The sequence below is a fragment of the Ovis aries genome, chromosome 2 (genome assembly GCF_016772045.2).
Source record: "Ovis aries strain OAR_USU_Benz2616 breed Rambouillet chromosome 2, ARS-UI_Ramb_v3.0, whole genome shotgun sequence".
Classification (NCBI taxonomy): domain Eukaryota; kingdom Metazoa; phylum Chordata; class Mammalia; order Artiodactyla; family Bovidae; genus Ovis; species Ovis aries.
In genome coordinates, this window is record NC_056055.1 from 36,170,079 (window position 1) to 36,184,016 (window position 13,938).

The 13,938-nt window shown below is 40.0% G+C and overlaps 1 protein-coding gene across 5 annotated transcripts in view; it reads left to right on the plus strand.

Annotated features, from left to right (window-relative positions):
- Positions 1–13,938, plus strand: part of FRMD3 (FERM domain containing 3) — a 416,578-nt gene that overhangs the window by 20,230 nt on the left and 382,410 nt on the right. For 4 of the 5 annotated variants that reach the window (XM_060409135.1, XM_060409137.1, XM_060409136.1 and 1 more), the window contains one exon: positions 10,160–10,271. The gene's annotated coding sequence lies outside the window, so the exon portion shown is untranslated. Of the gene's footprint in view, positions 1–5,476; positions 5,604–10,159; positions 10,272–13,938 lie in introns of those variants that run through there. The other variant, XM_042244838.2, reaches the window with a different exon arrangement.

Here is a 13,938-nt window from a genome sequence, read left to right on the forward strand (position 1 = left end):
TCATCTTTTTATATGCCTGCTGGCTATTGTATATCATCTTTGGGGTAATGTCTATTCAAGCCTTTCTTGCACTCTTTCTCCATCTTAGTGGACTTGTCCATGTCTTCTCTTATTTATTTATGCCCCACCTATATCCTGAAATAGGAGTTGTGGCAGCTTACAAAGACATGTATAAGAACACAAAATGTAATAGTTGAGAAAGTGGAGTAAAGGGAAACAGAACGAAGAGAAGGTGAAGCCAGGAGTAGGATGAGCGCACAGGTACGTTGCAGAGGACCTCGCTTGCTGTTGTACTGCAAGCTCCTTAGCAGCCAGGACGAGGAGGGGAAAATGAACATTCATCGTATGGTAAAACCAAACCAGTTTCTCAAAAGATCACGGCCCTTTCTGTCGCTGCAGCCTGAGAGAGATTCTCCTTACACAGGGGACACTGAGAAACGCTGAAATAGAAGTAAATGACACCCTCTATTCCTCCATTACAAACAATTAGAACTAATAAGAATTATTTATCTTTACTTTTGGCTGTGCTGGGTCTTTGTTGCTGCGAGGGAACTATTTTTCTGTAGTTGCGGCAAGCAGGGCCTACTCTCTAGTTGCATTGGTTCTCATTGCCATGGTTTCTCTTGCTGCAGAGCACAGGCTCTAGGGCTTGTGGGCTTCAGTAGTTTTGGCTTCCAGGCTTTAGATCACAGGCTCGTAGGTGCACAGACTTAATTGTTCCACGGCATGTAGAATCTTCCTGGACCAGGGATCAAACCCATGTCTCCTGCATTGGCAGGTTGGTTTTTTTTTTTTTTTTCACCACTGAACCATCAGTATGTGCCATGCTTAGTTGCTCAGTCGTGCCTGACTCTTTGGGACCTCATAAACTGTAGCCCACCAGGATCCTCTGTCCATAGGAATTATTCAGGCAAGAATACTGGAGTGGGTTGCCCTGCTCTCCTCCAGGGGATCTTCCCAACCCAGGGATCAAACCCAGGTCTCCCACATTGCAGGCGAAATCTTTAGTGTCTGAGCCACCAGGGAAGCCCCTATTTTTGTATTGTTTATTCACTAAGTCGTGTCCAACTCTTTTTGCGACCCCATGGACTGTGACCCACCAGGCTTCTCTGTCCCCGGAATTTCCCAGGCAAGAATACTGGAGTGAGTTGCCATTTCATTCTCCGGCAGATCTTCCCGACCCAGGGATCGAACCTAAGTCTCCCAGTTTGGCAGACAGATTGTTCACCGCTGAGCCACCGGGGAAGCCCAAAGGCCCCATTAAAAACAATTTAATAGTAGTTTTAATAAGCCTCTTTCTTAACACATCCCTTCACATCAGGTAGTAGCAGGAGAAGATGGTTATCTCAGCCCATTCAGTCAGAGAAAGAGACGGAGAGAATTTAATTCTCAATTCAATTCTCAAAATTCAAGAATTTTGCCTTTCTGTTCTACTTGGATTCTCAGTGGGTTGAATGATGACTACCCACATTGAGGAAGACCATCTGCTTTACTGAGTCCACTGATTCACATGTTTTCCCTCACAGACACACCCAGAAATAGTGTTTATACAGCTCTGTGGGCATTTGTGACCCAGTTAAGTTGACACCGCACCTCCCTCAGCAAAATCCTTCCCCATTCCAGTGCCAGAGTTCTCCACCACTGATCCCAATACACTCACTCTCCATCCAAACAGCCTAACTGGCTTTTTGTTACCTAGAGCAGAATAGCCAAGCCTTTTCATGTCAAGGCATAGAGAAAGTTAGTCTGCATTGTAGGTAGATTCTTTACCACTGAGCCACTAGGGAAGCCCGCCAGATACCTGGGAAGACGTGAAATAAGTAATTGGCATTAAACTCCAAAATAATGCCTCTTCCATTCATTTATTGAAGTATAATTTATATACAATAAATACAGATAAATGTGATAAAATTCTACACATACATATATCCATGTACTCACATCCCGGAAGGAGATATGGAAGATTCCAGCATCCCAGGAAGCTCCCTCTGCTCTGCTTCCAGCTCATGACCTTCAAGGTTTAAATGCCCTTCTTACCTGTATCATCGTAGAATACTTTCATCCATCTTTGAGCTCCATGTATATAGATGTGTGCCAGAACAGTATCTGAAGAGTACTAGAATATAGACTCTGTAAATGATTTCTTTTATTCAAAATCACATCTATGTCGTTGATGAACGAACTGTATTGGCCAACCATTTCTTTTCGTTGCTGTGCCATATTCCGTTGATTAACATAACACAATTTATTCATCCATTCTGCTGTTGATAACCATGTAGGTTGCTTCCAGTTTTTTGGCTATTATAAATTAAGCTGCTGTGCATATTCTTACACTTTTGGTGGACATAAGAACTCATTCCTTCGGTACATACCCAGGAGGGAGTTGCATTGTTTAAACCTTCAGCATTATTACCACTTTTTCATTTGTTTGCTTGTTCTATCTATTAGCTAAGAAAGATTATTAAAATCTCCCAATTTGATTGTGAATTTGTTTGCCTTTCCCAGTATTCTGTTAGTTTTTGCTTATATAATTTGGAACTATGGTATTAACTGCATACAAATTTAAGATTAAAGAAATCTTCTTACTGAAATTGTTCTTTCATTTTTATTTAATTTTTAATATATATATTTTATTTAAGTATAGTTGACTTAAAGTGTTTCAAGTGCACAACAGGTGATTCAGTTGTATATAAATATACACATATATTATTTTTGAAATGATTTTCCATTATCAGTTCAGTTCAGTTCAGTCACTCAGTCGTGTCTGACTCTTTGTGACCCCACGAATCGCAGCACACCAGGCCTCCCTGTCCATCATCAACTCCCGGAGTTCACTCAGACTCGCGTTCATCGAGTCAGTGATGCCATCCAGCCATCTCATCCTCTGTCGTCCCCTTCTCCTCCTGCCCCCAATCCCTCCCAGCATCAGAGTCTTTTCCAATGAGTCAACTCTTCACACGAGGTGGCCAAAGTACTGGAGTTTCAGCTTTAGCATCATTCCTTCCAAAGAAATCCCCGGTTGATCTCCTTCAGAATGGATTGGTTGGATCTCCTTGTAGTCCAAGGGACTCTCAAGAGTCTTCTCCAACACCATAGTTCAAAAGCATCAATTCTTCGGTGCTCAGCCTTCTTCACAGTCCAACTCTCACATCCATACATGACTACAGGAAAAACCATAGCTTTGACTAGACGGACCTTAGTCAGCAAAGTAATGTCTCTGCTTTTGAATATGCTATCTAGGTTGGTCATAACTTTTCTTCCAAGGAGTAAGCGTCGTTTAATTTCATGGCTGCAGTCACCATCTGCAGTGATTCTGGAGCCCCCTCAAAATAAAATCTGACACTGTTTCCACTGTTTCCCCATTTATTTCCCATGGAGTGATGGGTGGATGCCATGATCTTCGTTTTCTGAATGTTGAGATGTAAGCCAACTTTTTCACTCTCCTCTTTCACTTTCATCAAGAGGCTTTTTAGTTCCTCTTCACTTTGCAAACCACTTCAGTATTCTTTCCTTGAGAACCCCATGAACAGTATAAAAAAGCAAAATGGTAGGATACTGAAAGAGGAACTCCCCAGGTCAATAGGTGCCCAACATGCTACTGGAGATCAGTGGAGAAATAACTCCAGAAAGAATGAAGGGATGGAGCCAAAGCAAAAACAATACCCAGCTGTGGATGTTACTGGTGATAGAACCAAGGTCTGATGCTATAAAGAGCAATATTTTCCATTATAGGTTATTACAAAATATTACAATATCTATAGTTCCCTGTGCTATACAGTAAACCTTTATTGCTTGTTGCATATCTATTTTTTAATTAGAAATCTAGCATGCTATTCATGCTAAGTCAAACAAGTCGAATCAAAATGTCATAAATTTCTTAGGCAAAAATTCATAAGTTTTCTAAAATACATATGTATTATACATATTATTTATATATGCGTATACAAAAACTTTCCTGCTACACTTGATAAAGACTTGAGAAACATCATTAAAAAAAGATGGAGAAATTGGAAAACATAAACTAAATGAAATGGGAACACTGAATATGAAATAGAAAAAGTGAAATGAACTAGATAAAAGTAAAAAGTCATCATATAGTCCAGTTGTTTCTAAACATCAGTGCTCAATGGAAATATATCTGGAACTCTGGAGACAAAAAGCAATACCTGGGCATTTGTATTTTTCAAAAAATGAAATTATTCTTCCATTATTATGAAAGTTCCTTCTTTATCTCTCATTTGCCATTTGGGATACTCATTATTCCTTTCTTCAGGAACCAGCATCAAATATCTAATTTCCCTAATTATGTTGTACATTCACAAGCCTAAAAAATCTTATGGGATAACTTATATGTCAAATTTCTGTACCGTTTGGGGTTATATTTGTCTGCATGTATCAGAAAAGCAAAAAAAAAAAAAAAAAGAGGATTAACTAAATTGAAAATTTATTTTTCTCTCATATGAAAGAAATCTAGAAGAAGGCAGTTCAAGTCTAGATGGCAGTTTCATGAAATTGTAGAGAACGCAGGCTCTTGTCTATCTCTCTGTTAGCACAGGCTTCCAGACTCATGGTCACCGCGTGGTTGAAGATGGCTGCTCAGAGCTCCAACCATCATGTCTACATTCCAGGCCACAGAGAGGAAGAAGAGAGAAGAGTGTAAACTCACTTCTGCTTACATCAAAACGTCAAAACTTAGACACATAGCCACACCCAACTTCAAAGGATCCCAACTTAAAGGATCCCAGTTATATGTACAATTGTAACTGTTATGTATATGTGTTGTACTGAGCCCTGGTGGCTCAGCTGGTAAAGAATCTGCCTGCAATATAGGAGACCTGGGTTCAATCCCTGGGTTGGGAAGATCCCCTGGAGAAGGGACTGACTACCCACTTCAGTAGTCTGGCCTACAGAATTCCATGGACTGTATAGGGTCATGAAGAGTTGGCTACTACTGAGCGACTTTCACTTTCACTGTGTTTTATTTAGTATTTTTTTTAAAGACCATGTCTGAAAGCAAGGGTATCATCAGTTAGATTTATTAAACTATATCTTGCTTAATAAATAAGTACTGTAATCTGCCTTCTCTGACTAAGCTCACTTTAATTATATTGCAAAAGCTTGTATGTCCTTCAACTGTCACCTGGCCTAAATAATAAGGTGTTTGCCCAAGCTGTTATTCACGAACTTGGAGGCAGCTGTGTTCAATTTGAGCTTGAGCTGGTTAAGACTGGTTGGGATCCACGATGCACCAACTGGGCAAGTGCTTGAGTGTGCTTTTGATGTCATAGGGCCCAAAACTCAACCCTCAGAACGTGCTAACACATCGTTTTCTGAACATGAGTCAGGTGAGAAAGCTTGCAGCTTAGTTGCTCTTGCCGCGATTATCTCACCTTTTTCTTATTTCCAATCACCTTTCCCCAGTGCTCGATGGGACTCAGCTTTATCCTGTAAATATCCTGAGTCCCTGGCCTTCTGGGAAGTGGATTTGAGATTTGGTCTCCTGTCTGTTGCTTGGCTGCCTTGGAATAATAAACCCTTTCTCTGCTGCACACCTTGGTGTCTCAGCATCTGCCTTGCTGCAAGCTGGGGAAACACCTGGTTCGGTAAGACCTCTGTCTCTTGTTGGGTTCTCTGGGCACTTAGGCCTTCCTCCTGGGCTGCTTGTGTTGCTGTATTCAAGGAACCACCCCGCTCCTCCTGGCTGGGCGATGTCTCCATTTTGTATAGAGTGAGTCTGACCCCTGGCTGCCTTGTGGATTTCTGATTCACTCGCATCCCTTCTTTATCTGTGGGTAAGAGTGCTACCTGTCCTCCAAATGAAAATGTAAACCTTTCCAGGGATTTTTTTGTGGTTCTAGTTTAAGAAACCTTGGACAAATGCTTTATTCTTGTTCCCAGGAAGCCCTTGTCTTTCAGTGTCTATGATATCATTTATTTAATTCAATTCAATAATAGGAGTTCTGGTATAATGGTAACAGCTAACACTACCTGCCAGGGATCTTACTTGTACTAGTATCACGTTATTTCACAGACCAAAAACTGACATACAGAAAGGTTAAGTAATTTCCTGAAGTTGCACAGCCAATAAAAGGCAGAGTCCTAAGCTTGTGTCCTGGGAGAGCCACTGGCCATCCCTTCTGTTGCCTTTTGAGAGAAATTGGAAGAGTTATGGCATAATTCTGAAAGTAAAGTGAAACTCGCTTAAAATCTACCAAGACACTGGTTTTGAGAAATGGTAACTTTCTAGCCTCTTTCCTCCATCCCGGTTAGTGTTAGGAAGAACAGCACTAGGGTATTTCTGTTATCTCACCTTCCCTTGCAAGAGCTCAACCGCCTCCCTCTTGCTCTCAGCTGGCTGATCTTATTGCCACTGAAGTGTCAGCTGACAACCATGGAGGCTGTCATGTCCAAGAGGCAGGGATCTGTGGGAGAATTACAGACCTGGATAAACCCTGTGTAGGTAGGATGTGTTTCTTCAGAAAGGAAAGTTGTGTCTTAAGTCATCTCAGATCTAACTTTCCCTCTCAACTTGCCCTTCTCTGTCCATATTTTTCTCTGGTTAGAAAACAAATCTATATTTTCCATTATAGTAAGTAATGATTTCCTAAAGGAAAGCAGTCCTGAATATTCGTTGGTAGGACTGATGTTGAAGCTGAAACTCCAATACTTCGGTCTCCTGATGTGAAGAGCTGACTCATTTGAAAAGACCCTGATGCTGGGAAAGATTGACGGTGGGAGGAGAAGGGGATGACAGAAGATGAGATGGTTGGATGGCCTCACCGACTCAATGGACATGAGTTTGAGTAAACTCCCGGAGTTGGTGATGGACAGGGAGGCCTGGCGTGCTGCAGTCCATGGGGTCGCAGAGTTGAACATAACTGAGTGACTGAACTGAACTAATAGTAAGTAATAACGTGAGATGCTTCAAAGTCCCCTCTGTTATACAGTTTACAGAATACACACACAAACAGCAGTCTGAATATACTCTTTCCCTCAAGCTTTCAAGGAGGAAGCTCATTTCCTCTTTTAAAGAGTCCCATGCCTTCCACAGGCAGCTCCTCTGTTCAAGTGACCTCCAGCAATGGCCCCCCTTAGGGGAAAGCAGATACCTTAAGGCAGAGATTCTGATTTTTCTGCATCAGATTCCCCTGGAGGGCATTCAAAATGCAGATTGTTGGGCCCCCATCCCAGATTTACTGATCTGGCTGGTGTGGGGTCTGAGAATTTCCATTCATAGCAGGCTTTCAGGCGATGCTGCTGATCCAGGGACCAGCTGCCCTGTTGTCTCCAGCCATTCAGGCATTCCAGGGAGACCAAGGAATACTCCAAGCGTCACCCAACTTTGGGGACTCTCTCCATCAGCTTTCTTCTTCCCTCTGTCAGAGGGTAAGGGAGGAAGAGGTGTTAGGATGAGGATTTTCAAGTGTCTTTTAAAGACTTTGCTACTTGAAGTTACTGGGATTGGGTGCTTACGTGTGTGTGTGTGTGTGTGTGTGTGTGTTAGTCTCTCAGTCATGTCCAGCTGTTTGCGACCCCATGGACTCTAGCCTGCCACGTTCCTCTGTCCATAGAATTCTCCAGGCAAGAATACTGGAGTGGGTAGCCATTCCCTTCTCCAGGGGATTTTCCCAACCCAGGGACTGAACTTGGACTCCTGCATTGCAGGCAAATTCTTTACTTTCTGAGCCAATAGCTGGCCCCAAACGTTCCTTCCTTTTGTTTATATGTTAACAGTACCATTGTATGGAGAAATTGCTGTGTTGGATCTGTTTTATACAACATCAAGTTAGTAATTTACTGGGATCCTAATGCTCTTCTAGAAGCTCAGGGAGAGCAGCAAATCTTTGCTGTTTTTGCTTGATTAAAAAAAAATCCCCAAAGTGAAATATGTTCACTGTAAAAAATTTAAGTGGTATGAACTTGTATAGAGCATAAAATGAAAGTCTCTAGAAGTCTCTCTTTTCTTTCCCGAGTCATCCAATGATAAAGTGTTTCCTTTTGGACCTGTCTTTGAGCACATATTTAGGACATACACCTGACTGGTTTCCGACTATAGGGCTGTACTAATATTGCTACTAAGATTTTGAAATGCTTCTGTGAGCACCAGTAAACAGCCTCTGTCTGAGCCCCTCTGAGTTCCCTGCCTTCCAGGTTTCACACTGCAGGGCACAGTTTAAATTTGAGTTGTTTTTTGTTTTATTGAAGTATAACTGACATATTAGTCTCAGATGTACAGCACAGCGATTCAGTATTTTTATACATTGCGAAGTGGTCACCATAATCAGTCAACATTTGTCCCCATGCAGAGTAATTGCAATATTATTGACTATATTCTGGGCTGAAATATTACATCCCTGCGACTTGCTTTTATAGCTGGAAATTTGTACCTCTTGGTCCTTTTTGCCTATTTCGCCCGCCTTTCTTCCCTCTGGCAACCACCAGTTTATTCTGTCTCTATGAGTTTGTTTCTGTTTTGTTACGTTTGTTTGTTTTGTTTTTCAGATTTCACATAAAGTTAAATCATATGATACTAATTTTTCTCTGTCTTATTTCACTTAGCAAGGAGCCCTCAAAGTCACCCATGTGGTCATAAAAGGCTGAATAATATTCCATTGTATGTATACACCACATCTTTTTGTATCTTTATTTACTGAGGGACATTCAGGTTGCTTTCATATCTTGGCTATTGTAAAAAATGCTTCAGTAAGCATGGAGGTGCATAAGTCTTTTTGAATTAATGTTTTCATTTCTTTGGCTAAATATCCAGAAGTGGAATTGCTGGATTGTATGATAGTTGTATCTTTAATTTTTTTGAGTAACTTTCCTGTTGTTTTCCGTTGTTCAGTTCAGTTGCGTCCAACTCTTTGCGACCCCATGGACTGCAGCCCCCTGTCCATCACCAACTCCCGGAATTTACTCAGACTCATATCCATTGAGTCAGTGATGCCATCCAGCTATCTCATCCTCTGTCGTCCCCTTCTTCTCCTGCCTTCAATCCTTCCCAGCATCAGGGTCTTTTCAAATGAGTCAGCTCTTCACATCAGGTGGCCAAAGTATTGGAGTTTCAGTTTCAGCATCAGTCCTTCCAATGAATAGTCAGGACTGGTTTCCTTTAGGATGGACTGGTTGGATCTCCTTGCAGTCCATAATGGCTGCACAAATTTTAACATTCCCACCAACAGTGAAATTGGAGTTCTTCGTGAACTCTGGTCAAAGGAAATCTGGTAGGGTGGCCACAGCATGTCCAGTGGATTCGGTGACACAGTTTAAGTTATTCCTTGAGAAAAATGATAAAAATGTGCTTTCCTTCTGGCCAAAATATAGCAGAAATATGTCCAGTACTGTGGGAAAATTGGGGAAAACAAGCATTTGCATTTTAAGATTGCTGCTAGCATTGCTCTACTACTCCCTCTGGTGACAGAGATGGAACCTAGCTGGTTTTGTGTTTAGGAGAATCAGGTGTGAGCAGGGTGATTAAGTTCTTAGGGCTGAAGTTTTCCAGAGTGGAATTTAGCCAGCTTTTTTTTGAGAATAACCTGAGCAAAGTAAATTTTTACAGGGAAAAGTTTGTGTGCAGAAAAGGCAGTAAAAATAGAAAAGAATAATTTCATTGAAATGAATTCTCAAAAATAGAGGAAATTTGAACGTCACAGGATTATTTTTCAGATGAAAATAATTGTTAATTACTGTTGGCTCTGGAAATAAGTGAAGGGTCAGGAAGAATTCTAATATTACCTGAAAAGGACTTAATATTTACTGGAGTAACTCCAATTTTAAAAACATGTTGCTTTCTCATGAGTGAGATATATTCCACATTCAAAACTTCTGTGGACAAAATGACTACAGACTGCAAAATGACTACCTCAATTGCAGTTTCTCCTATTATTAGAGATTGATTTCTGGGTCTGTTTGAGAAGTTTCCTCAACTCCTTCACTAATCGCACCTGATCTTAATTCTAAGTCACAAAAGGAACTTAAGTTTGAGAACTGACTCACTGTTACTGAAGTTAATGTTTGGAACCTTTCCAAATACTACCAACTCTGGGGAATTGAAATGAAAATATAGCATATCACCAATATTTCATTCTACTACTTAATTTACGTTAAGCTTATAATCAAGGACATGTGAGTAACTTTCGTCATGCTTTCCTTTGTTTAGGTTAAGGGAGTCCAGTGTGGAGAGAGCTTTGTCCCTCATCCGAGATTGTAATCAGAGCACACTGTTATATGTAGAAGTTGGTGACATTGGGGATGTTCCAGTGTAAAAGGAGGTAACATTTTTCTATCTTAAAATTTTAAAATGAAAATTCTATTCTTTATAGCAATATCCAAATGCTAAGTTCCCTAATTAGGCGATTTTAAGAGAAAATAAACTCTATGATATCACTTTAGCTAAATTTAAGATCAGGAGTTTTCTTAAATTTTTTTTTAATTGAATTATAGTTGATTTACAATGTTAGTTTCAGGGTATATTCAGTTATATATATTCCTTTTCAGATTCTTTTCCATTATAGCTTAAGATATTGAGTATGGTTCTGTCACGCGAGTGTATGTTCCTTGATTCTTTGTCTTGTCACAACAAAGATTTGGAGTGACGGACATTAAAGCCCCCTCGGCGTGTCACAGCTCTCAGGTCTTGGATAGACCGTGTTATAGCTCTTAGACAAATCAGTGTTACAGCTCAGTGTTACAGCTCTATTTTATTTAGAAGATAGCAGGAAAATCCATCTTCGAGGCGTGAGGGCACGTAGATCCAAAGACAGGAGGAGAAGAGCGCCCCAGCACGGGAGGGAGAGAGAGCTAGCTTTGGCTCTTCTTTTTATATGTTTCTCTCTCCCTGGGCCGGTGCTATGTAAATTGGGCCAGCCAGGAGTGTGGTTTGTTTTACCTGAGGTCCTCACTCCGGTCCTCGGACCTTTTGTTCTATTTTTGGGGGCTTTTCTCTTCCTTGTCTTGTAGCCGCCGCCATTTTGGACTCCTTTTCCCTGTTTAACCTACCTAACAGTTCCCTGTGCGTATACAGTAGATCCTTGTTTGTCTATTTTATATGAGCAGTGTATATATGTTAATCCCCAAATCCTAATTTATCCATCTCCCCTGCTTTCCCCTTTGGTAACCATAAATTCATTTTATATGTCTGAGTCTATTTCTGTTCTGTAAATAAGTTCATTTGTATTATTTCAGAAGTTTTCTTAAAGATCCACTGGCTGTCTTTCACTGAACCTGGAATGCTTCCAGTTTCCACATCTGATATGGGTCTTGTCTCAAGACTTGAGGTCTGGATTTACTGTGGTGATCATTTCATATAGTACGCAGAATGTCAAATCTCTACATTTCAATAAAAAGACTTGATTTAGATAATTCTTTTTATAATGGCCTTACTGAGATATAATTCTGATAGCATACAGTTAAAAGCATACAGTTCAGTGGTTTTCAGTATATTTGCAGAGTTGTACGAGCATCATCATTGGAGCATTTTTTTGTCACCCCTGAATAAAACCCTGGACCCATTAGCAGTTCACCCCATTTCTCTTGGGGAGAGAATGCCCCTGCATTCTCTAACCCATTCTGGGCATTACATATAAAATATTCACTAAGTATGTGGTCTTTTGTCATTTAGTATAATATTTTCAAGATTTATATTACATGTTATAACATATAGAACTTTGTTTTTATTTTCAAATGCAAGTTATTTGTATTCATTGTATGAATACATTCATTGTATGAATATGCCATATTTTATTTATCCAATAATTAGTCGATGAACTTTAGGGTTAGTCCCACTTTGGGGAAGCATTTTGAATAATGTTTCTATGAACATTTGTGTACAGGTTTTTGTGTGGACATATGTCTTTATTCCTGTTGAATATACATCCTGTAAAAAAAATTTTTTTTAAAGTTTTTGGCCATGCTATGTAGCATGTGGGATCTTAGTTCCCAAACCAGGGATCAGACCCTTGCTCCCTGCGTTGGAAGCACAGAGTCTTAAGCACTGGACCACCAGGGAAGTCCCTGTTGGATACACATCTAAAAGTGGAACTGCTGAATCATTTTGTAACTCCCTACTTTATATTTTTAATCTTCTGATTAATCTCTTTAATCATTTGGTAACTCTGTGTTTAATCTGCCAAACCGTTTCCCAAAGTGGCTGTATCATTTTACATTCCCATTAACAGTATATGAGAGTTTCATTTACTTCACATCCTTGTCAGTACTTGGTGTTGTCTGTCTGCCTGATTATAAGCATCCTAGTGAGTGTGAAATGATATACAGTTGTGATTTTGATTTACATTTGCCTAATGATTAGTGATGTTGGGCATTTTTTCATATGCTAATTGGCCAGTTGTATACCTTTGAAGATCTGTGTAGTTACCTTATTTTTCCTGCACCATCATGTATTGGGTAGGGGTCAGTTACACTGATCATTTTTCTACTAGTTGCAAAATCAGGAAGAAACATATCTGGGCCAGGTTGGGAATTTACTAAAGAAATAATAGATATTACCTAAAGATCTTGAATGCAGAACAGTGACTCTGTGAAATCTCTTCTCAGTGCAGTAGCTGGGTGTGACTTTGCCATTGGGGAGATGATAGTTGTATGTTAGGTAAGGTCATTTTTGGAATTTTATGTGCACTAGAAGAGAGTGTATGTGTTAGGTAGAGAAGGCAAGGATCTACAAAGATATCTACTGAGATGACAGCCCTGCTAATTTTGAGGATGGTCTCTTCCTTTCATCCACATGCTTATAGTGGTGGGACTCCCAACAGCCATGTTTTAAAAATACAACACAACACTTTGGCTGCTTTTGATTGATTCAGAGGTGTCCGTCTGGTCCCAACTTGGCCAAAGTTTCTTGAGGAATGAAGGCAAAGCGGAAGAGATATGACAGACAGACGAGTTGCGCTGTGTTCAGGTCTCTTCCTCCAGCTTACTCCCAGGGTCCTGCTGTTTATCGTCCTTCGGCTCTGTGATCCAGTCCTTAAGTCAGACCACCCTTTTTGGTTTAGTCAATTTTAGTAGATAGCAACTACTACTTTATTGTAGTTGTTTGTAACATTCTACAACTAAGAGAATATTAACTAATGTTGTCTGTTAAAGAGACTGACATCCTATTTGCCGCATAGTTTTAGTATAATGGCTTTATTATGCAAATCAAAACATATCGATATCATTCTTAGCCTCTATGCTTCCTAAGTAAAAGGCTACTATAATTTCTCCTTCCCTTCTTCCTTCTTTTTTGCATCCTTCTTTTTATGTATTTTTTGTATTCTTGGAGCCTAGCTCAGTGTCCAACATCAGTAGACACTCAATAAATGTTTAATGACCTGAATAGAACATCGGATAAAAGGAAAGTAAGAAATTCCCTCCAAATCCTGCCATTAAGTGAATTACACAATTTTACTTTTCCCTGGACTTAGATTTCGTCCATATCATTTTTATTTAAGTGTAATCACAGAACAGACTCAATTTTGTATACTACTTTTCCCCCCAATAACAACATGTCATAAACATGTTTTCATGATGTTCACAGTCTTCCAGGTTGCTATTATCATTGCTTCAATAATGGGAAAGATAAATTTACAAAGTATTTATACTGAATATTTCATAAGGCGAAACAGAAATTGTTTTCATCACAGCCAGCAAGGCAAATCTGCTCTTCCCTTGCTGTATTGTCTTTCCTTGCAAAATCACATACCACTCAAATCCAACTCTTCTCTTACACCATGCCTGCTCCTGCACTTCTGAATATGACTGGAGAAAAAAACCACAGCCACACTGGACAGTCTCACTGTCAGTTCCTGATCGCTTAACCCCTTGATGCTGCACAGCAATAATTCCATATTTTTTGAATCTATTCACAGTCCTATTCTCCAAAAGTATTTCATTCTTTTATTTTCAACCTCTAACATGGTCTCCCCCAACCACTGTGTGAGCTGA